The sequence below is a fragment of the Triticum aestivum genome, chromosome 1A (genome assembly GCF_018294505.1).
Source record: "Triticum aestivum cultivar Chinese Spring chromosome 1A, IWGSC CS RefSeq v2.1, whole genome shotgun sequence".
Taxonomy (NCBI): domain Eukaryota; kingdom Viridiplantae; phylum Streptophyta; class Magnoliopsida; order Poales; family Poaceae; genus Triticum; species Triticum aestivum.
This window is the reverse complement of record NC_057794.1, coordinates 109,599,378-109,623,178: the sequence shown is the minus strand read 5'-3', so window position 1 is coordinate 109,623,178 and position 23,801 is coordinate 109,599,378. Positions and strand designations below refer to the sequence as shown.

General features: G+C 43.8%; 1 pseudogene; it reads left to right on the top strand.

Annotated features, from left to right (window-relative positions):
* The first annotated feature begins 20,184 nt into the window (after positions 1–20,184).
* On the top strand, positions 20,185–22,455 carry LOC123104669 (uncharacterized; annotated as a pseudogene).
* The last annotated feature ends 1,346 nt before the right edge of the window (positions 22,456–23,801 follow it).

The following is a 23,801-nucleotide window of genomic DNA, read 5'->3' as shown; positions in this document are numbered from 1 at the left end:
AGTAGAAGCACTTAGTCTCAGGCTTAGGACCAGACTTGGGCTTCTTCACTTGAGTAGCAACTTGCTTGCCGTTCTTCTTGAAGTTCCCCTTCTTCCCTTTGCCCTTTTATTGAAACTAGTGGTCTTGTCTACCATCAACACTTGATGCTCTTTCTTGATTTCTACCTTCATCGATTTCATCATCATGAAAAGCTCGGGAGTCGTTTTCGTCATCCCTTGCATAGTATAGTTCATCATGAAGTTCTACTAACTTGGTGATGGTGACTAGAGAATTCTGTCAATCACTATCTTATTTGGAAGATTAACTCCCAGTCAAGCGATTGTAGTACCCAGACAATCTGAGCACATGCTCACTAGTTAAGCGATTCTCCTCCATCTTTTAGCTATAGAACTTGTTGGAGACTTCATATCTCTCAACTCGGGTATTTGCTTGAAATATTAACTTCAACTCCTGGAACATCTCATATGGTCCATGACGTTCAAAACGTCTGTGAAGTCCCGATTCTAAGCCATTAAGGATGGTGCACTAAACTATCAAGTAGTCATCATATTGAGCTAGCCAAACGTTCATAACGTCTGCATCTGCTCCTGCAATAGGTCTGTCACCTAGCGGTGCATCAAGGACATAATTCTTCTGTGCAGCAATGAGGATAAACCTCAGATCACGGATCCAATCCGCATCATTGCTACTAACATCTTTCAACACAATTTTCTCTAGGAACATATCAAAATAAACACAGGGAAGCAACAACGCGAGCTATTGATCTACAACATAATTTGCAAAATACTACCAGGACTAAGTTCATGATAAATTTAAGTTCAATTTAATCATATTACTTAAGAACTCCCACTTAGATAGACATCCCTCTAATCCTCTAAGTGATCACGTGATCCAAATCAACTAAACCATGTCCGATCATCACGTGAGATGGAGTAGTTTCATTGGTGAACATCACTATGTTGATCATATCTACTATATGATTCACGCTCGACCTTTCGGTCTCCGTGTTCCGAGGCCATATCTGTATATGCTTGGCTCGTCAAGTATAACCTGAGTATTCCGCGTGTGCAACTATTTTGCACCCGTTGTATTTGAACGTAGAGCCTATCACACCCGATCATCACGTGGTGTCTCAGCATGAAGAACTTTCGCAACGGTGCATACTCAGGGAGAACACTTCTTGATAATTAGTGAGAGATCATCTTAAAATGCTACCGTCAATCAAAGCAAGATAAGATGCATAAAAGATAAACATCACATGCAATCAATATAAGTGATATGATATGGCCATCATCATCTTGTGCTTGTGATCTCCATCTTCGAAGCACCGTCGTGATCACCATCGTCACCGGCGCGACACCTTGATCACCATCGTAGCATCGTTGTCGTCTCGCCAATCTTATGCTTCCACGACTATCGCTACCGCTTAGTGATAAAGTAAAGCATTACAGCGCAATTGCATTGCATACAATAAAGCGACAACCATATGGCTCCTGCTAGTTGCCGATAACTTGGTTACAAAACATGATCATCTCATACAATAAAATTTAGCATCATGTCTTGACCATATCACATCACAACATGCCCTGCAAAAACAAGTTAGACGTCCTCTACTTTGTTGTTGCAAGTTTTACGTGGCTGCTACGGGCTTAAGCAAGAACCAATCTTACCTACACATCAAAACCACAACGATAGTTTGTCAAGTTGGTGCTGTTTTAACCTTCGCAAGGACCGGGCGTAGCCACACTCGGTTCAACTAAAGTTGGAGAAACTGTCACCCGCTAGCCACCTTTGTGCAAAGCACGTCGGGAGAACCGGTCTCGCGTAAGCGTACGCGTAATGTCGGTCCGGGCCGCTTCATCCAACAATACCGCCGAACCAAAGTATGACATGCTGGTAAGCAGTATGACTTATATCGCCCACAACTCACTTGTATTCTACTCGTGCATATAACATCAACAAATAAAACCTAGGCTCGGATGCTACTATTGGGGAACGTAGTAATTTCAAAAAAATTCCTACGCACATGCAAGATCATGGTGATGCATAGCAACGAGAGGGAGAGTGTGATCTACGTACCCTTGTAGACCGACAGCGGAAGCGTTAGCACAAGGCGGTTGATTAGTCGTACGTCTTCACGGCCCGACCGATCAAGCACCTCCGAGTTCTAGCACACGTTCAGCTCGATGACGATCCCCGGACTCCGATCCAGCAAAGTGTCGGGGTAGAGTTCCGTCAGCACGACGGCGTGGTGACGATCTTGATGTACTACCGTCGCAGGGCTTCGCCTAAGCACCGCTACAATATTATCGAGGATTATGGTGGAAGAGGGCACCGCACATGGCTAAGAATATGATCACGTGGATCAACTTGTGTCTATGGGGTGCCCCCTGCCCCCGTATATAAAGGAGCAAGGGGGAGGCCGCCCGGCCGGCCCTTGTGGGCGCGCCAAGGAGGAGTAGGATTCCTACTCCTAGTTGGAGTAGGTTTCCACCTTTCCTAGTCCAACTAGGAGAAGGGGGGAAAGGGGGGAAGAGGGGAAAGAAGGGAGAGAGGGGCCACGCCCCAAACCTCTTGTACAATTCGGACTGGGCTTGGGAGGGGCGTGCGCCACCTTCTGGTCCTTTCCACTAAGGCCCATTAAGGCCCATTGCTTCTTCCTCGTATTCCTGTAACTCTCCGATACCTACGAAAATACCCGAATCACTCGGAACCTTTCTGATGTCCGAATATAGTCGTCCAATATATCGATCTTTATGTCTCAATCATTTCGAGACTCCTCGTCATGTCCCCGATCTCATCCGGGACTCCGAACTCCTTCGGTACATCAAAACTCATAAACTCATAATATAACTATCATCGAAACCTTAAGCGTGCGGACCCTACGGGTTCGAGAACAATGTAGACATGACCGAGACACGTCTCGGGTCAATAACCAATAGCGGAACCTGGATGCTCATATTGGCTCCCACATATTCTACAAAGATCTTTATCGGTCAGACCGCATAACAACATACTTTGTTCCCTTTGTCATCGGTATGTTACTTGCCCGAGATTCGATCGTCGGTATCTCAATACCTAGTTCAATCTCGTTACCGGCAAGTCTCTTTACTCGTTCCGTAATACATCGTCTCGCAACTAACTCATTAGTTGCAATGCTTGCAAGGCTTATGTGATGTGTATTACCGAGAGGGCGCAGAGATACCTCTCCGACAATCGGAGTGACAAATCCTAATCTCAAAATACGCCAACCCAACATGTACCTTTGGAGACACCTGTAGAGCTCCTTTATAATTACCCAGTTACGTTGTGACGTTTGGTAGCACACAAAGTGTTCCTCCGGCAAACGGGAGTTGCATAATCTCATAGTCATAGGAACATGTATAAGTCATGAAGAAAGCAATAGCAACATACTAAACGATCGGGTGCTAAGCTAATGGAATGGGTCATGTCAATCACATCATTCTCCTAATGATGTGATCCCATTAATCAAATAACAACTCTTTATCTATGGTTAGGAAACATAACCATTTTTGATTAACGAGCTAGTCTAGTAGAGGCATACTAGTGACACTCTGTTTGTCTATGTATTCACACATGTATTATGTTTCTCGTTAATACAATTCTAGCATGAATAATAAACATTTATCATGAAATAAGTAAATAAATAATAACTTTATTATTGCCTCTAGGGCATATTTCCTTCAAATAGTTCATTGGATCTCGATCGTAGTGATACACATATTCATAATATTGAAACCAAAAGATGCGAAGTTAATAATGATAGTGCAACTTATTTGTGGCACTGCCGTTTAGGTCATATTGGTGTAAAGCGCATGAAGAAACTCCATGCTGATGGGATTTTGGAATCACTTGATTATGAATCACTTGGTGCTTGCGAACCATGCCTTATGGGCAAGATGACTAAAGACTCCGTTCTCCGGAACAATTGAGCGAGCAACCGACTTATTGGAAATAATACATACTGATGTATGCGATCCGATGAGTGTTGAAGCTCGTGGCGGCTATCGTTATTTTCTGACCTTCACATATGATTTGAGCAGATATGGGTATATCTACTTGATGAAACATAAGTCTGAAACATTTGAAAAGTTCAAAGAATTTCAGAGTGAAGTGGAAAATCATCGTAAAAAGAAAAATATGGTTTCTACGATCTGATCGCAGAGACAAATATTTGAGTTACGAGTTTGGTCTTCAATTAAAACTATGTGGAATAGTTTCACAAATTCGTGCCACCTGGAACACCACAGCATAATGGTGTGTCTGAACGTCATAACCGTACTTTATTGGATATAGTGCAATCTATGATGTTTCTTACAGATTTACCAATATCGTTTTGGGGTTATGCATTAAAGACAACTGCATTCACGTTTAAAAGGGCACCATCTAAGTCACCATCTAAGTCCGTTGAGACGACACAATCTGAATTGTGGTTTGGCAAGAAACCAAAGTTGTCGTTTCTTAAAGTTTGGGGCTGTGATGCTTATATGAAAAAGTTTCATCCTGATAAGCTCAAACCCAAATCGGAGAAACATGTCTTCATAGGATACCCAAAGGAGACTGTTGGGTACACCTTCTATCACAGATCCGAAGGCAAGTTATTCATTGCTGAGAATGGATCCTTTCTGGAGAAGGAGTTTCTCTCGAAAGAAGTGAGTGGGAGGAAAGTAGAACTTGATGAGGTAACTGTACCTTCTCCCTTATTGGAAAGTAGTTCTTCACAGAAATCTGTTCCTGTGACTACTAGACCGATTAGTGAGGAAGCTAATGATGATGATCATGTAACTTCAGATCAAGTTACTACCGAACCTCATAGGTAAACCAGAGTGAGATCCGCACCAGAGTGGTACGGTAATCCAGTTCTGGAGGTCATGTTACTTGACCATGACGAGCGTACGAACTATGAGGAAGCGATGATGAGCCAAGATTCCGCGAAATGGCTTGACGCCATGAAATCTGAGATGAGATCCATGTATGAGAACAAAGTATGGACTTTGATTGACTTGCCCAATGATCGGTGAGCCATTGAGATTAAATGGATCTTCAAGAGGAAGACGGACGCTGATAGTAGTGTTACTATCTACAAAGCTAGAATTGTCGCAAAAAGGTTTTCGACAAGTTCAAGGTGTTGACTACGATGAGAGTTTCTCACTCGTATCTATGCTTAAGTCTGTCCGAATCATGTTAGCAATTGCCGCATTTTATGAAATCCGGCAAATGGATAAACAAAACTGTATTCCTTAACGGATTTATTAAAGAAGAGTTGTATATGATACAACCAGAAGATTTGTCAATCCTAAAGGTGCTAACAAAATGTGCAAGCTCCAGCGATCCATCTATGGACTGGTGCAAGCATCTCGGAGTTGGAATATGCGCTTTGATGATATGATCAAAGCATATAGTTTTATACAGACTTGCGGTGAAGCCTGTATTTACAAGAAAGTGAGTGGGAGCACTACAGCATTTCTGATAAGTATATGTGAATGACATATTGTTGATCGGAAATAATGTGGAATTATTCTGCAAAGCATAAAGGAGTGTTTTGAAAGAAGTTTTTCAAAGAAAGACCTGGGTGAAGCTCCTTACATATTAAGCATCAAGATCTATAGAGATAGATCAAGATGCTTGATAAGTTTTTCTCAATGAGTACATACCTTGACAATATTTTGAAGTAGTTCAAAAATGGAACAGTCAAAGAAAGAGTTCTTGGCTGTGTTACAAGGTGTGAAATTGAGTAAGACTCAAAGCCCGACCACGGCAGAAGATAGAAAGAGAATGAAAGTCATTCCCTATGCCTCAGCCATATGTTCTATAAAGTATGCCATGCTATTTACCAGATCTATTGTATACCCTACACTGTATTAAGCAAGGGAGTACAATAGTGATCTAAGAGTAGATCACTGAACAGCGGTCAAAATTATCCTTAGTGGAATAAGGAAATATTTCTCAATTATGGAGGTGACAAAAGGTTCATCGTAAAAAGTTACGTCGATGCAAGTTTTCACATAGATCTGGATGACTCTAAGTCTCGATCTAGATACATATTGAAAGTGGGAGCAATTAGCTAGAGTAGCTCCGTGCAGAGCATTGTAGACCTAGAATTCGCAAAATACTTACGGATCTGTATGTGACACACCCGTTGACTAAAATTATCTCAAAAGCAAAACATGATCACACCTTAGTACTCTTTGGGTGTTAATCATGAAGGAAATATGCCCTAGAGGCAATAATAAAGCTATTATTTATTTCCTTATATCATGATAAATGTTTATTATTCATGCTAGAATTGTATTAACCGGAAACATAATACATGTGTGAATACATAGACAAACAGAGTGTCACTAGTATGCCTCTACTTGACTAGCTCGTTAATCAAAGATGGTTATGTTTCCTAACCATGGACAAGGAGTTGTTATTTGATTAACGGGATCACATCATTAGGTGAATGATCTGATTGACATGACCCATTCCATTAGCTTAGCACCCGATCGTTTAGTATGTTGCTATTGCTTTCTTCATGACTTATACATGTTCCTATGACTATGAGATTATGCAACTCCCGTTTACCGGAGGAACACTTCGTGTGCTACCAAACGTCACAACGTAACTGGGTGATTATAAAGGTGCTCTACAGGTGCTCTACATGTTGGGTTGGCGTATTTCGAGATTAGGATTTGTCACTCCGATTGTCGGAGAGGTATCTCTGGGCCCTCTCGGTAATACACATCACATAAGCCTTGCAAGCATTGCAACTAATGAGTTAGTTGTGAGATGATGTATTACGGAATGAGTAAAGAGACTTGCCGGTAACGAGATTGAACTAGGTATTAAGATACTGACGATCGAATCTCGGGCAAGTAACATACCGATGACAAAGGGAACAACGTATGTTGTTATGTGGTCTGACCGATAAAGATCTTCGTAGAATATGTAGGAGCCAATATAAGCATCCAGGTTCCGCTATTGGTTATTGACCGGAGACATGTCTCGGTCATGTCTACATTGTTCTCAAACCCATAGGGTCCGCACGCTTAAGGTTTTGATGACATTTATATTATGAGTTTATGAGTTTTGATGTACCGAAGGAGTTCGGAGTCCCGGATGGGATCGGGGACATGACGAGGAGTCTCGAAATGGTCGAGACATAAAGATTGATATATTGGAAGCCTATATTTGGATATCGGAAGTGTTCCGGGAGAAATCAGGATTTTACTGGAGTACCGGGAGGTTACCGGAACCCCCCGGGAGGTATATGGGCCTTAGTGGGCCTTAGTGGAAGAGAGGAGAGGTGGCCAGTGCTGGGCCACGTGCCCCTCCCCCCTAGTCTGAATAGGACAAGGAGAGGGGGGCGGCGCCCCCCTTCCTTCTCTCTCTTCTTCCCCCCCCCCCCGAATCCTATTCCAACTAGGAAAGGGGGGGAATCCTACTCCCGGAGGGAGTAGGACTCCTCCTGGCGTGCCCTCTCCTGGCCGGCCGCACCCCCCTTTGATCCTTTATATACGGAGGCAAGGGGCACCCCTAGAGACACAAGTTGATCCACGTGATCATATTCTTAGCCGTGTGCGGTGCCCCCTTCCACCATAGTCCTCAATAATATTGTAGCGGTGCTTAGGCGAAGCCCTGCGACGGTAGTACATCAAGATCATCACCACGCCGTCGTGCTGACAGAACTCTTCCCCGACACTTTGCTGGATCGGAGTCCGGGGATCGTTATCGAGCTGAACGTGTGCTAGAACTCGGAGGTGCCGTAGTTTCGGTGCTTGATCGGTCGGGCCATGAAGACGTACGACTACATCAACTACGTTGTGCTAACGCTTCCGTTGTCGATCTACAAGGGTACGTAGATCACACTCTCCCCTCTCGTTGCTATGCATCACCATGATCTTGCATGTGCGTAGGATTTTTTTTGAAATTACTACGTTACCCAACAGTGGTATCAGAGCCAGGTTTTATGTGTTGATGTTATTTGCACGAGTAGAACACAAGTGAGTTGTGGGCGATATAAGTCATACTGCTTACCAACATGTCATACTTTGGTTCGGCGGTATTGTTGGACGAAGTGGCCCGGACCGACATTACGCGTACGCTTACGCGAGACCGGTTCTCCCGACGTGCTTTGCACAAAGGTGGCTAGTGGGTGACACTTTCTCCAACTTTAGTTGAACCGAGTGTGGCTACGCCCGGTCCTTGCGTGTTAAAACATCACCAACTTGACAAACTATCATTGTGGTTTTGATGCGTAGGTAAGATTGGTTCTTGCTTAAGCCCGTAGCAGCCACGTAAAACTTGCAACAACAAAGTAGAGGACATCTAACTTGTTTTTGCAGGGCATGTTGTGATGTGATATGGTCAAGACATGATGCTAAATTTTATTGTATGAGATGATCATGATTTGTAACCGAGTTATCGGCAACTGGAAGGAGCCATATGGTTGTCGCTTTATTGTATGCAATGCAATCGCGCTGTAATGCTTTACTTTATCACTAAGCGGTAGCGATAGTCGTGGAAGCATAAGATTGGCGAGACGACAACGATGCTACGATGGAGATCGAGGTGTCGCGCCGGTGATGATGGTGATCATGACGGTGCTTCGAAGATGGAGATCACAAGCACAAGATGATGATGGCCATATCATATCACTTATATTGATTGCATGTGATGTTTATCTTTTATGCATCTTATCTTGCTTTGATTGACGGTAGCATTATAAGATGATCTCTCACTAATTATCAAGAAGTGTTCTCCCTGAGTATGCACCGTTGCGAAAGTTCTTCGTGCTGAGACACCACGTGATGATCGGGTGTGATAGTCTCTACGTTCAAATACAACGGGTGCAAAACAGTTGCACACGCGGAATACTCAGGTTATACTTGACGAGCCAAGCATATACAGATATGGCCTCGGAACACGGAGACCGAAAGGTCGAGCGTGAATCATATAGTAGATATGATCAACATAGTGATGTTCACCAATGAAGCTACTCCATCTCACGTGATGATCGGACATGGTTTAGATGATTTGGATCACGTAATCACTTAGAGGATTAGAGGGATGTCTATCTAATTGGGAGTTCTTTAAGTAATATGATTAATTGAACCTAAATTTATCATGAACTTAGTACATGATAGTATCTTCCGTATTCATGTTTGATTGTAGATAGATGGCCCGTGCTGTTGTTCCGTTGAATTTTAATGCGTTCCTTGAGAAAGCAAAGTTGAAAGATGATGGTAGCAATTACACGGACTGGGTCCGTAACTTGAGGATTATCCTCATTGCTGCACAGAGGAATTACGTCCTGGAAGCACCGCTGGGTGCGAGGCCTGCTGCTGGAGCAACACCAGATGTTATGAACATCTGGCAGAGCAAAGCTGATGACTACTCGATAGTTCAGTGTACCATGCTTTACGGCTTAGAATCGGGACTTCAACAACGTTTTGAACGTCATGGAGCATATGAGATGTTCCAGGAGTTGAAGTTAATATTTCAAGCAAATGCCCGGATTGAGAGATATGAAGTCTCCAGTAAGTTCTATAGTTGCAAGATGGAGGAGAACAGTTTTATCAGTGAGCATATACTCAAAATGTCTGGGGTATAATAATCACTTGATTCAATTGGGAGTTAATCTTCCAGATGATTGCGTCATTGACAGAATTCTCCAATCACTGCCACCAAGCTACAAGAGCTTCGTGATGAACTATAATATGCAAGGATGAATAAGACTATTCCCGAGCTCTTCGCAATGCTGAAAGCTGCGGAGGTAGAAATCAAGAAGGAGCATCAAGTGTTGATGGTCAACAAGACCACTAGTTTCAAGAAAAAGGGCAAAGGGAAGAAGAAGGGGAACTTCAAAAAGAACAGCAAGCAAGTTGCTACTCAAGAGAAGAAACCCAAACCTGGACCTAAGCCTGAAACTGAGTGCTTCTACTGCAAGCAGACTGGTCACTGGAAGCGGAACTGCCTCAAGTATTTGGCGGATAAGAAGGATGGCAAGGTGAACAAAGGTATATGTGATATACATGTTATTGATGTGTACCTTACTAATGCTCGCAGTAGCACCTGGGTATTTGATACTGGTTCTGTTGCTAATATTTGCAACTCGAAACAGGGACTACCGATTAAGCGAAGATTGGCTAAGGACGAGGTGACGATGCGCGTGGGAAATGGTTCCAAAGTCGATGTGATCGCAGTCGGCATGCTACCTCTACATCTACCTTCGAGATTAATATTAGACCTAAATAATTGTTATTTGGTGTTTGCGTTGAGCATGAACATTATATCTGGATCTTGTTTGATGCGAGATGGTTATTCATTTAAATCAGAGAATAATGGTTGTTCTATTTACATGAGTAATATCTTTTATGGTCATGCACCCTTAAAGAGTGGTCTATTCTTATTAAATCTTGATAGTAGTGACACACATATTCATAGTGTTGAAACCAAAAGATGCAGAGTTGATAATGATAGTGCAACTTATTTGTGGCACTGCCATTTAGGTCATATCGGTATAAAGCGCATGAAGAAACTCCATACTGATGGGCTTTTGGAACCACTTGATTATGAATCACTTGGTACTTGCGAACCGTGCCTTATGGGTAAGATGACAAAAACACCGTTCTCCGGTACTATGGAGAGAGCAACAGATTTGTTAGAAATCATACATATAGATGTATGTGGTCCGATGAATGTTGAGGCTCGTGGCGGATATCGTTATTTTCTCACCTTCACAGATGACTTAAGCAGATATGGGTATATCTACTTAATGAAACACAAGTCTGAAATGTTTGAAAAGTTCAAAGAATTTCAGAGTGAAGTTGAAAATCATCGTAACAAGAAAATAAAATTCCTACAATCTGATCGTGGAGGAGAATATTTGAGTTACGAGTTTGGTGTACATTTGAAACAATGTGGAATAGTTTCACAACTCATGCCACCCGGAACACCACAGCATAATGGTGTGTCCGAACGTCGTAATCGTACTTTACTAGATATGGTACGATCTATGATGTCTCTTACTGATTTACCGCTATTGTTTTAGGGATACGCTCTAGAGACGGCCGCATTCACGTTAAATAGGGCACCATCAAAATCCGTTGAGACGACGCCTTATGAAATGTGGTTTGGCAAGAAACCAAAGTTGTCGTTTCTGAAAGTTTGGGGCTGCGATGCTTATGTGAAAAAGCTTCAACCTGATAAGCTCGAACCCAAATCAGAAAAATGTGTCTTCATAGGATATCCAAAGGAAACTATTGGATACACCTTCTATCACAGATCTGAAGGCGAGACTTTTGTTGCTAAATTCGGAAACTTTCTGGAGAAGGAGTTTCTCTCGAAAGAAGTGAGTGGGAGGAAAGTAGAACTTGACGAGGTAACTGTACCTACCCCCTTATTGGAAAGTAGTACATCATAGAAATCTGTTTCTGTGACACCTACACCAATTAGTGAGGAAGCTAATGATAATGATCATGAAACTTCAGAACAAGATACTACTGAACCTCGTAGATCAACCAGAGTGAGATCCACGCCAGAGTGGTACGGTAATCCTGTTCTGGAAGTCATGCTACTAGATCATGATGAACCTACGAACTATGAAGAAGCGATGGTGAGCCCAGATTCCGCAAAATGGCTTGAAGCCATGAAATCTGAGATGGGATTCATGTATGAGAACAAAGTATGGACTTTGGTTGACTTGCCCAATGATCGGCAAGCAATAAAGAATAAATGGATCTTCAAGAAGAAGACGGACACTGACGGTAATATTACTGTCTACAAAGCTCGACTTGTCGCAAAAGGTTTTCGGCAAGTTCAAGGGATTGACTACGATGAGACCTTCTCACCCATAGCGATGCTTAAGTCTGTCCGAATCATGTTAGCAATTGCCGCATTTTATGATTATGAAATTTGGTAGATGGATGTCAAAACTGCATTCCTAAATGGATTTCTGGAAGAAGAGTTGTATATGATGCAACCAAAAGGTTTTGTCGATCCAAAGGGAGCTAACAAAGTGTGCAAGCTCTAGCGATCCATTTATGGACTGGTGCAAGCCTCTCGGAGTTGGAATAAACGCTTTGATAGTGTGATCAAAGCATTTGGTTTTATACAGACTTTTGGAGAAGCCTGTATTTACAAGAAAGTGAGCGGGAGCTCTATAGCATTTCTGATATTATATGTGGATGACATATTACTAATTGGAAACGATATAGAATTTCTGGATAGCATAAAGGGATACTTGAATAAGAGTTTTTCAATGAAAGACCTCGGTGAAGCTGCTTACATATTAGGCATTAAGATCTATAGAGATAGATCAAGACACTTAATTGGACTTTCACAAAGCACATACCTTGACAAAGTTTTGAAGAAGTTCAAAATGGATCAAGCAAAGAAAGGGTTCTTGCCTGTGTTACAAGGTGTGAAGTTGAGTCAGACTCAATGCCCGACCACTGCAGAAGATAGAGAGAAAATGAAAGATGTTCCCTATGCTTCAGCCATAGGCTCTATCATGTATGCAATGCTGTGTACCAGACCTGATGTGTGCCTTGCTATAAGTCTAGCAGGGAGGTACCAAAGTAATCCAGAAGTGGATCACTGGACAGCGGTCAAGAACATCCTGAAATACCTGAAAAGGACTAAGGATATGTTTCTAATTTATGGAGGTGACAAAGAGCTAATCGTAAATGGTTACGTCGATGCGAGCTTTGACACTGATCCGGACGATTCTAAATCGCAAACTGGATACGTATTTACATTAAACGGTGGAGCTGTCAGTTGGTGCAGTTCTAAACAAAGCGTCGTGGCGCGATCTACGTGTGAAGCAGAATACATAGCTGCTTCGGAAGCAGCAAATGAAGGAGTCTGGATGAAGGAGTTCATATCCGATCTAGGTGTCATACCTAGTGCATCGGGTCCAATGAAAATCTTTTGTGACAATACTGGTGCAATTGCCTTGGCAAAGGAATCCAGATTTCACAAGAGAACCAAGCACATCAAGAGACACTTCAATTCCATCCGGGATCTAGTCCAGGTGGGAGACATAGAAATTTGCAAGATACATACGGATCTGAATGTAGCAGACCCATTGACTAAGCCTTTTCCACGAGCAAAACATGATCAGCACCAAGGCTCCATGGGTGTTAGAATCATTATTGTATAATCTAGATTATTGACTCTAGTGCAAGTGGGAGACTGAAGGAAATATGCCCTAGAGGCAATAATAAAGTTATTATTTATTTCCTTATATCATGATAAATGTTTATTATTCATGCTAGAATTGTATTAACCGGAAACATAATACATGTGTGAATACATAGACAAACAGAGTGTCACTAGTATGCCTCTACTAGACTAGCTCGTTAATCAAAGATGGTTATGTTTCCTAACCATGGACAAGGAGTTGTTATTTGATTAATGGGATCACATCATTAGGTGAATGATCTGATTGACATGACCCATTCCATTAGCTTAGCACCCGATCATTTAGTATGTTGCTATTGCTTTCTTCATGACTTATACATGTTCCTATGACTATGAGATTATGCAACTCCCGTTTACCGGAGGAACACTTTGTGTGCTACCAAACGTCACAACATAACTGGGTGATTATAAAGGTGCTCTATAGGTGTCTCCAAAGGTACATGTTCGGTTGGCGTATTTCGAGATTGATTTGTCACTCCGATTGTCGGAGAGGTATCTTTGGGCCCTCTCGGTAATACACATCACATAAGCCTTGCAAGCATTGCAACTAATGAGTTAGTTGTGAGATGATGTATTACGGAGCGAGTAAAGAGACTTGCCGGTAATGAGATTGAACTAGGTATTAAGATACTGACGATCGAATCTCGGGCAAGTAACATACCGATCACAAAGGGAACAACGTATGTTGTTATGCGGTCTGACCGATAAAGATCTTCGTAGAATATGTAGGAGCCAATATGAGCATCCAGGTTCCACTATTGGTTATTGACCGGAGACGTATCTCGGTCATGTCTACATTGTTCTCGAACCCGTAGGGTCCGCACGCTTAAGGTTTCGATGACAGTTATATTATGAGTTTATGAGTTTTGATGTACCGAAGGAGTTCGGAGTCCCGGATGGGATCGGGGACATGGCGAGGAGTCTCGAAATGGTCGAGACATAAAGATTGATATATTGGAAGCCTATATTTGGATATCGGAAGTGTTCCGGGTGAAATTGGGATTTTACCGGAGTACCGGGAGGTTACCGGAACCCCCGGGAGGTATATGGGCCTTAGTGGGCCTTAGTGGAAGAGAGGAGAGGTGGCCAGGGCTGGGCCACGTGCCCCTCCCCCCTAGTCTGAATAGGACAAGGAGAGGGGGGCGGCGCCCCCCTTCCTTCTCTCTCTTCTTTCCCCCCTCCCGAATCCTATTCCAACTAGGAAAGGGGGGGAATCCTACTCCCGGAGGGAGTAGGACTCCTCCTGGCGCGCCCTCTCCTGGCCGACCGCACCCCCCCTTTGATCCTTTATATACGGAGGCAAGGGGCACCCCTAGAGACACAAGTTGATCCACGTGATCATATTCTTAGCCGTGTGCGGTGCCCCCTTCCACCATAGTCCTCGATAATGTTGTAGCGGTGCTTAGGCGAAGCCCTGCGACGGTAGTACATCAAGATCGTCACCACGCCGTCGTGCTGATGGAACTCTTCCCCGACACTTTGCTGGATCGGAGTCCGGGGATAGTCATCGAGCTGAACGTGTGCGAGAACTCGGAGGTGCCGTAGTTTCGGTGCTTGATCGGTAGGGCCGTGAAGACGTACGACTACATCAACTACGTTATGCTAACGCTTCCGTTGTCGATCTACAAGGGTACGTAGATCACACTCTCCCCTCTCGTTGCTATGCATCACCATGATCTTGCATGTGCGTAGGATTTTTTTTGAAATTACTACGTTACCCAACAAATCACATAAACGATGTGAACTAGATTACTGACTCTAGTAAACCCTTTGGGTATAGGTCACATGACGATGTGAACTATGGGTGTTAATCACATGGTGATGTGAACTATTAGTGTTGAATCACATGGCGATGTGAACTAGATTATTGACTCTAGTGCAAGTGGGAGACTAAAGGAAATATGCCCTAGAGGCAATAATAAAGCTATTATTTATTTCCTTATATCATGATAAATGTTTATTATTCATGCTAGAATTGTATTAACCGGAAACATAATACATGTGTGAATACATAGACAAACAGAGTGTCACTAGTATGCCTCTACTTGACTAGCTCGTTAATCGAAGATGGTTACGTTTCCTAACCATAAACAAAAGAGTTGTTATTTGATTAACGGGATCACATCATAGAAGAATGATGTGATTGACATGACCCATTTCATTAGCTTAGCACCCGATCGTTTAGTATGTTGCTATTGCTTTCTTCATGACTTATACATGTTCCTATGACTATGAGATTATGCAACTCCCGTTTGCCGGAGGAACACTTTGTGTGCTACCAAACGTCACAACGTAACTGGGTGATTATAAAGGAGCTCTACAGGTGTCTCCAAAGGTACATGTTGGGTTGGTGTATTTCGAGATTAGGATTTGTCACTCCGATTGTCGGAGAGGTATCTCTGGGCCCTCTCGGTAATGCACATCACATAAGCCTTGCAAGCATTGCAACTAATGAGTTAGTTGTGAGATGATGTATTACGGAACGAGTAAAGAGACTTGCCGGTAACGAGATTGAACTAGGTATTAAGATACCGACGATCGAATCTCAGGCAAGTAACATACCGATGACAAAGGGAACACCGTATGTTGTTATGCGGTCTGACCGATAAAGATCTTCGTAGAATATGTGGGAGCCAATATGAGCATCCAGGTTCCGCTATTGGTTATTGAGCGGAGACATGTCTCGGTCATGTCTACATTGTTCTCGAACCTGTAGGGTCCGCACGCTTAAGGTTTCGATGATAGTTATATTATGAGTTTATAAGTTTTGATGTACCGAAGGAGTTCGGAGTCCCGGATGAGATCGGGGACATGACGAGGAGTCTCGAAATGGTCGAGATGTAAAGATCAATATATTGGACGACTATATTCGGACATCGGAAAGGTTCCGAGTGATTCGGATATTTTTAGAGGTACCGGGGAGTTACGGGATTACGAGGAAGAAGCAATGGGCCTTAATGGGCCTTAGTGGGAAGGACCAGGAGGTGGCGCGCCCCCCTCCCAAACCTAGTCCGAATTGGACAAGGGGTTTGGGGCGCGGCCCCTCTCTCCCTTCCTTCCCCTTTCCCCCCCTTTCCCCCCTTCTCCTAGTTGGACTAGGAAAGGAGGAAACCTACTCCAACTAGGAGTAGGAATCCTACTCCCCTAGCGCGCCCCTCCTAGGGCCGGCCTCCTCCCCCTTGCTCCTTTATATACGGGGGTAGGGGGGCACCTCTAGACACACAAGTTGATCTTCGTGATCGTTCTCTTAGCCGTGTGCGGTGCCCCCCTCCACCATAATCCTCGATAATATTGTAGCGGTGCTTAGGCGAAGCCCTGCGACGGTAGAACATCAAGATCGTCACCACGCCGTCATGCTGACGGAACTCTTCCCCGACACTTTGCTGGATCGGAGTACGGGGATCGTCATCGAGCTGAACGTGTGCTAGAACTCGGAGGTGCCGTAGTTTCGGTGCTTGATCGGTCGGGCCGTGAAGACGTACGACTACATCAACCGCGTTGTGCTAACGCTTCCTCTTCCGGTCTATGAGGGTACGTAGACAACACTCTCCCCTCTCGTTGCTATGCATCACCATGATCTTGCGTGTGCGTAGGAAATTTTTGAAATTACTACGTTCCCCAACAGTGGCATCAGAGCCTAGGTTTTATGCGTTGATGTTATGCACGAGTAGAACACAAGTGAGTTGTGGGCAATATAAGTCATACTGCTTACTACAATTGATCCCATATACTTGTGGGTTATCATCAGGCGAAAATTCATGGCAATCGTCCAGATTTGCCCCCACCCCTGCGCGCTCGGCCACCACCCCGCCGATCCCAGCGCCGCCTGATACGTCTCCGTCGTATCTACTTTTCCAAATACTTTTGTCCTTGTTTTGGACTCTAACTTGTATGATTTGAATGGAACTAACCCGGACTGACGCTGTTTTCAGCAGAATTCCATGGTGTTGTTTTATGTGCAGAAAACAAATATTTTCGGAATGACCTGAAACTCCACGGAACATCTTAGAAAAAATAATAAAAAATCCTCGCCAAAGATGAAGACCAGGGGGCCCACACCCTGTTCACGAGGGTGGGGGGCGGCCCCCTAGGGCGCGCCCCCTACCTCGTGGGCCCCCTGGATGCCCTCTGACGCCAACTCCAACTCTATATATTTGCTTCCAGAGAGAAAAAAATAAGAGAGAAGAAACCATCGCGTTTTACGATATGGAGCCGCCGCCAAGCCCTAAAACCTCTCGGGAGGGCTGATCTGGAGTCTGTTCGGGGCTCCGGAGAGGGGGATTCGTCGCCGTCGTCATCATCAACCATCCTCCATCACCAATTTCATGATGCTCACCGCCGTGCGTGAGTAATTCCATCGTAGGCTTGCTAGACGGTGATGGGTTGGATGAGATTTATCATGTAATTGAGTTAGTTTTGTTAGGGTTTGATCCTTAGTATCCATTATGTTCTGAGATTGATGTTGCTATGACTTTGCTATGCTTAATGCTTGTCACTAGGGCCCGAGTGCCATGATTTCAGATCTGAACCTATTATGTTTTCATGAATATATGTGAGTTCTTGATCCTATCTTGCAAGTCTATAGTCACCTACTATGTGTTATGATCCAGCAACCCCGAAGTGACAATAATCGGGACCACTCCCGGTGATGACCATAGTTTGAGGAGTTCATGTATTCACTATGTGCTAATGATTTGTTCCGGTTCTCTATTAAAAGGAGGCCTTAATATCCCTTAGTTTCCAATAGGACCCCGCTGCCATGGGAGGGTAGGACAAAAGATGTCATGCAAGTTCTTTTCCATAAGCACGTATGACTATATACGGAATACATGCCTACATTACATTGATGAATTGGAGCTAGTTCTGTGTCGCCCTATGTTATGACTGTTACATGATGAACCGTATCCGACATAATTATCCATCACTGATCCGGTGCCTACGAGTTTTCCATATACTGGTTTACGCTTATTTACTTTCCCGCTGCTACTGTTACAATTACTACAAAATACCAAAAACATTACTTTTGCTGTCTTTACTTTTGTTGCCGCTACCACCACTATCATATTACTTTGCTACCAAACACTTTGCTGCAGATACTAAGTTTCCAGGTATGGTTGAATTGACAACTCAGCTGCTAATACTTAAGAATATTCTTTGGCTCCCCTTGTGTCGAATCAATAAATTTGGGTTGAATACTCTACCCTCGAAAGCTGTTGCGATCCCCTATACTTGTGGGTTATCACCGCCCACCGCCCAACACCGCTAGATAGGCCATTCCCCGCCGGAAAAGAGAGAAGGTTCGGCCATGGCAACCTCTCCACCACCTTCCGGGCGAGTTTTCCGGCGCTCCGGCCGCGCAGGGAGGCATACCGGTGGCTCTGCGCCCACCGTGTCTGCCAGGTGTTCGGCGATTTGCCTGCTCGGCGATGGACTCGGACGAGGAGGAGGCGCTCACGGCATTGCTGGAGGAGGAAGTCGATGCCTAAGTCCAGGACGAGGAGCATCTCATTGTCCTCGCCACCCCCGCCGACCTGCTTGCGAGCAATAAAAAGACACGGCGAGGTGGCTTGGCGCCGGGGCGGCTGAAAGCAGAGAACCGGCTATGAGGATGCTTGCATACGGAGCTCCCGGTGATTCACTCGACGTCTATGGTTGCATGCATTGGAAATGGAAGCACTGTCCATTTGTTTGGCAGAGGATGTACAAAGGCGCCAAAGATGGTTGCAGTGTGGTATTTGAGGCAGTGGCCACACAGGACCTCTGGATTTGGCACTCCTTCTTTGATATGCCAGAAACTCACAATGACATCAACGTGCTACAATGCTCCCTTGTCTTTGCCAAGTTTGTTGAAGGTCATTCTCCTTCGGTGAACTTCGAGGTTAATGTGCAGCACTACAACAAGGGGTACTACCTAGCTGATGGCATCTATCCGAGATGGTCTACATTTATGAAGACTATCTCAAACCCTGTGCCAGGAGGCAAGAACTTCCACTTTGCGAAGATTCAGGAGGCTTGCAGGAAGGATGTTGAGCGGGCATTCGGTGTGCTCCAATCTCGATTTGCTGTTGTCCGGTACCCCGCTCAGACCTGGTCGAAAGATCAAATGTAGGAGATCATGACTTGTTGTGTCATCTTGCACAACATGATCATTAAGAGCGAGCAGGAAGAGCCAGTGTTTGACACTGAACCATATTACAGGCAGGGTCCTCTTGCGCAAGTTGAACACCAGCTACCGACAACCTGGACTGCCTTCCTCAATATGCGTCAGGAGATCCGAGACCCACAGGTGCATCAACAACTGTAACAGGATCTGGTGGAGCACCTATGGAGGCTCAAGGGCAACGACTAGCTCGACGTGTGATGAAATATGAGTTTTTATTTGTTAAACTATATAATTTGTATTGAACTATTTGATTTCTATTGATTTTCTGTGATGAACTATGTGATAAAAATTACTCTTGTTGAATTTGCGCTGAACCAGGGCGAATATGGGCTGATTTGCCCCGATACCGAGCCGATTTTTCGTTGAAAATGGGCCGAAAAACAGACACATTTGCATCAAAAATGGGCCGATATCAAAAATGGGGCGGCGGCTGGGAACTCAATCACCCCCGTGTCGATTTTAGCGCTGGCTGCGAGAGGCGATTTTTAAGCCTCCTGGTGGTGCCAACGGCCAGCGATGCTTTTAGATTGGTCATAGAAGAAACTTATACTAGTGTCATACATATGATATTACTCTAAGTTACCATTCTCATAGTGCAAAGTAATATAGTAGTAGTGTCATATGTGGCTTCATTTAATAGCTTGTATACTCATGTTGTCTTGAAAAACACTATGTTACAGTAACATATTATGTTGCCACTTCTCATTAACTACTTGCTACATAAGCAAAAATATCTCAAAGTGCGTTATGTTATTGTTTAAGTTACTCTCACTATGACTAGCCCGGCACATCTAAATATGCTGTAGCAAAACGGTAAAGTAAAAATCAATTCCCCAACCCGGAGTTCCGCCGGCGATCGTAAAGGCCCGTGCAGTTCCGTCCTCTCTCTTGCTGACCGCGGCGGCCCGACGCGGTCAGCAATGCCGCAAGCCGCCACCCAAGAGGGAGAGGCGTCGGGGTCCGGACCAACCCTCGCGCTCCGCCGCGGCCGGAGCTCCACCGTCTCAGCAACGCCCACGACGACCACCCGGTCGATGGCCCTGGTGCGTGCGCGGCGGAAGCCCCCGGGCTCCCAATCGCCACAGGAACCACCCGTGCGGTCCCCGACAAGGAAGAGAAAGAGGGGGGCGGCTGCCAACCAGAAATCGAAGGAACGGACAAGGACCAGGGATGAGGAGGAGGAGGAGGATGGGGTCTCATCTGCAGGCAGCTCCCCAATTCGCGCGCCGCAGATTCCGGATGCGTTATACGAAGATCTGGATATGCTCAAGGCCATTCAAGATGTACACGATGCATACGATGAAAAATTAGGTTTGTTGTTCAAGTACCCTCCATTCCTTTTAATGTTTCACGTCCTGTCATTATCATGTATACTATCTAGTATGCCTGTGAGAGACAAGAACATGAGACATTTGCAGATTATCTTGAAATCGAGACATGTGCCGCCTATTGTGAAGTTCAACTTAGCGAAGCGACATATCCTCTGAATGCTGCTGAAATCAAATGACAGTTTAGCATATTAGTGTTAACTTCTGATTGCTGATCTTCTTGCAGGCCGCCAAATGGAACTGCCGACTCTTTATCTGCACACGTGTAAACCGCCCACATGCTTGAGTACTAATCCTAAGCTTCTTCGTGTCCGTGAATCCACAACAAAGACAGTGCTTGCTGCTGCTCCATCAGTTATTGGACTTTCATCCTCTGTTGGTATGACAACTATGTCATGTCTATTTGTTAGGAGCGCTGCGAGAATAGGTTGTTCCTTGTTCATACATGCATGCGTTTGCAGGTCGTCATTTGCTAACACGATGCTCTGGATTTTGGGTTGATTGGGATGAGGAAAACAAAAAAGGTACTGTTTTGACTACTGCACATGTGATTCGCACGAAGTCCCCATCCTCAAATGACTGGCTAGGTAAAGATGAGTATGCTCCCAAGGCCAAGGTGAGTTGTTAAGGATAGGAAAATGGCAGTTTGTATTCACTTATTTTTTGTGCATGTAGTCTCATACTAGTTCAACCTTACTTAACTCATTTTATTTGTGGCGTAAGATAGCTAGTCCTGTCCACATTTAACATAACTCCATCCGCAGTTACACCTGCATATTCTATCTTCTGACACTAGAACTAGGGAGGTGTTAAAGTGAAGTATGTTGGCTGACACAATGATACAATTAGCTAGCACCGAAATAACGATATAATTTTTTGGTAAACCATGCATGCATAATGAATCAATTCAATTAGTCACTATCTATTTTATACAAATGGTGAATTCAATGGAGCTAAAAGAGTAATTTGCATTGCATCCACATGTGGCTTTGTGGGAGATGCTGACCAATTTAAGAAGACATGGGTATAACTATAAATGTCATCATATTTTTTCTTTTCTAACTTCTAAGACATCATTGGTTTTCGAACAAATAAAAATATCTAAAACATCATATTTCACAACTTCTGTTTCAGGTTTTTGTTCACTTGCGGGATGCCACTACTCAGAAGGCCACCATGCTGTACTACGAGAAGCACTAGAATCTTGCTATGCTTGAGGTTAGAGTAGAAGAACCTGTCCAGTTGCTCTCCTTCAATGATGACGTGAAAAGTGCTGAAGAAGTGTTTGAACTCGGAAGAGATGAAAGTTCATTTCTAACGATAGGTCATGGTATGGTGCAATATCTGAATCCCAACCTGCTTGAACGGCATCACTATCTGTATGTTCATGGCGCAGATGAGCATCCTAAGGTACAGATTGTAATCTATTCTGAGATTATTGTCTACATTGTTTCGTTATTTGGATAATGTCATCTGTTGTTTTATTTTGCAAAATGTTGGTATCAAAATTTAATGTTGCTAATACATATGTTCCAGTATGACAATGGAGGGCCAGTTATTGACTTTGATGGCAAGATTGTGGGAATGGTCAGCAACAGCACGAGAGGGTCCATTATCCCTTCATCCATTTTGCTCAAGTGCTTGCATTTGTGTAAGAAATTTGGGTATTGTCTTTTCTTTTAGTTCTGTCTTAGTGTTATTAAAATAATCTTCTTTACTATTTTTTTACTGTTAAGAGTTAAACGCCTCTCCCATGGTTCTTACTCTTACGTTGAGTTGTTCCACTTCGATTTGTCTTGTCAAGTTATTTGTTGTATTTCTTTCAAATATAGTTTGCTGCCACGGGGGATAGCTGTCCCCAGGCTTGTTGCCATTGGACGCGTTGCCTTGGGATATGTGTCCTCAACTTGGTAGTAATCTAAAACCCAATTAGCATCTGATGATAAAGTTGCACAAACATACAAATGAGTGCTACTTACACCTGACATTGCGTACCATACTTATTACTTGAATTATCATGTCACACCAACATCAATGGTGAACATGTTGCTTGGGTTTATGTGCCATATTTAAAGCTATACATGTATGTGTCGCTTTTGCATGCATGCATGAGCATACATTGTGGATTGCGCAAAAGAGGTACTGAGAACAAGCAAATACTGTAAGCTTGTCTTATTGCAGTCTACTTATTAGATTTACTCACGAGAATGAGTATCTCAAACTTTTGGCTGTTTGTGCTCATTACACGTGTCTTCATTACACTGTTGGGACCAGGTGTATGGTTAGTATGTGAAAAGTACATAATTTCTCTGTTTATCCCAAGTTGTAGTAAATCGATGCGTGTTGATTTGCAAGAAAACCTGAATGACAGTTTATATCGCGTGTTTTATTGAAACTGGATCCCATAGTTACAAACATACAATTTTATAGGCAGGCTTCCATACCTTTCCTGGCTTAAGAAGGATAGGAATGGGCCAGCACAAACATGATGTTTGTTGTTTGTTTATTTTCCCTGGCCAGAATTAAACATGATTGAAGCATATGCATGCTGTGTACGCACCATGCATGGGGTAAAAAACACATCATATAGACACGAAGGGTGAAACATATGTATGATGTCTAACTCGTTACCATGCATGGGTAGCAAGGTTTTCGAGTCGACAAGTCGGTCTGGGGTAGCGACTCTTGACGAGTCGTGCCGTGGCGATCGACTAATCTCGACCAGTCTCGAGTAGTCGAGGTGTTTGAGTCGACTTCCAGTTATGACTCATCGACTAGTCGACGACTAGTCGCTACTAGTCGTTCGACTTGAAAACAGGGATGGGTAGACAAAGGCATAATAAAGTTGGATGTAGTCAGGTGTCGATCAATGCTCACCAGCAGCAGTCATTCACGTGGCGCTCCTACATTTTGCTTCGGCTTGCAAACGCCTGCCAAAGGAAGTAGAACTACAAAATAATCACCATGTCATTCTCTTTATCATGTATGACTTATACATATCTAAACTATCATGGTGTGGAAAGGATATTGTTAAGTTTGGTCTGTCCTGTTTTTATCTTTCTCTTGGCTCATGCAATAATAAAAAAAAAGGCAACCTGGT